The sequence below is a fragment of the Bidens hawaiensis genome, unplaced genomic scaffold (assembly GCF_021521415.1).
Source record: "Bidens hawaiensis isolate Kalapana, Puna unplaced genomic scaffold, B.hawaiensis_p1.1 tig00027324_1, whole genome shotgun sequence".
Lineage (NCBI taxonomy): Eukaryota > Viridiplantae > Streptophyta > Magnoliopsida > Asterales > Asteraceae > Bidens > Bidens hawaiensis.
Window position 1 is genome coordinate 48,923 of NW_027494418.1, and position 2,097 is coordinate 51,019.

The window sequence follows — 2,097 nt, forward strand, 5'->3', positions numbered from 1 at the left end:
AACAACGTTTCGGATTCGTTACGGCCATTATGAATTCTTAGTTATGCCTCTCGGGCTAACAAATGCGCCGGCAGTGTTCATGGACCTCATGAACCGAGTCTATAAACTTTATTTTGACAAATTTGTCATAGCATTCATTGATGATATTTTGATATATTTGCAACGTAAAGAAGAGCACGAACGACGGTTAAGAAAATTGTGGAAGTGTTAAAGCAAGAGGAGCTATACGCGAAGTTTTCGAAATGTGATTTTGAATAAAGAAGGCATAATCCCTTGGTCATGTTGTAAAGCAATAAGGATTTCACAAAGATCCAAATAAGATAGAAACCATTAAAATTGTGCCAAGCGCCGATTTTAAGTCTCCCCGATGGAGACGATGGTTTTGTCGCGTGTTGTGACGCATCGCGTAAAGGGTTAGGATGCGTGTTGACGCAGTATAATAAGATTATAGCCTATGCTTCCCGACAGTTAAAAGTACACGAGAAAAATTACACTACTCACGACTTAGAGCTGAGAGCGGTTATCTTCGCACTTGAAATCTGGAGACATTATCTCTACGGTACGAAGTGCACCATCTTCACCGATCATAAAAGTTGCAGCACATGTTTGATCAGAAGGAACTGAATATGAGGCAACGAAGATGGGTCGAGTTGTTAAGCGATTATGACTGTGACATCCGTTATCACCCCGGTAAGGCTAACGTCGTAGCCGATGCCTTGAGTAGGAAAGATCGGGGTAAGCCATTGCGAGTGCGAGTACTGGGGATGATAGTCCAGTCGAACCTTTCGGACCTGATTCGAGTCGCTCAACGTGAGGCGTTGAAAGAGGAACAATTGGAAAAGTAGGGACTTTACGGCAATGAGAAGAATTTCGAACAACGCGTGGACGAAATTCTCTACTTCAAAAATTGGGTTTGGATCACGACCCCCATGACCTTCGTGAATTAATCATGGACGAAGCGCATAGATCGAAATATTCCATACATCCGGGATCGGATTAGACTATTGATGATACGAATATCTGAAAGGATTTTATTAATGGCCGAGTTTGGAGAAAGATATGGTTACGTATGTTGGTGAATATTTAAGTTATGCAAGAGATAAGGCTGCATACCGAAAACCCTTGGGAACGCCACAACGACAGAAAATTCGCCAATGATAGTGGGAATAAATTACAATGGATTTCGGGACGCAAATTCCCAAGATATATCAAAGGCATGAGGCAAATTGGGTAATCGCGGATCGATTAACCAATCCTCGCATTTCATCCCAATCCATGACGATTACCACAATGAATTCTCGCCCAAATTCATGATGGTGAAATGGTATCTCGTCGTGGAGTACCAGTTTCAATTATCTCAGATCGAAATAGTCATCCTACTTCCATTATTGGAAGGCGGGGAAGGAAGCATCGAGAGCTTGAAGCTTTCTATAGGTGAAGTAATTATCACCAATTTGTTGAATTGAAAATGGGCGCCAATCAAGCCATAAGATTTGAATTGATTCGAAAAACAACCAATTGGATTTATAATATTTAAGATAAGCTGAAAGCAGCGCGAGATTGGCAAAGGATTTATGCCAACATTCAAAGAAAACCATTGTCGCTGGAAAGAGGTGACAAGGTATTTTTAAGGCATCACCTTAGAGAGGTGATATGAGGTTTGGCAAAACCGAAAATAGCTCCTTAATATACAGGACCTCATGAGACTATCTCCATGATTGGTCATGTAGTTTATCGATTAAAGTACTCCAGGGGCTAAGTACTATACATAATGTTTTGCCATGTATACGGATTGAAAAGTGTCTAAGCGATGAGGCAACGAAAGTACTAGTAATAGAGGTACTCATAGAAGACATGCTTGATATCATAACTAATTCCGTAGAGATAGTAGACGGGAAAACTAAACAGTTTGGACATACCAAGCTTTATTGATTAAGATTAAGTGGAATTCACAGCGAGGACCAGATTATACCTGGTAACGCGAGGGTGAATTCTGAAGGAAAAACCCCCCACCCTTCTCTCGAAAGGGGATAGTGGGCGTGTAAAATTTCGAGGACGAAATTTCTTAACGGGGGGAGAATGTAACGATTCCGACGA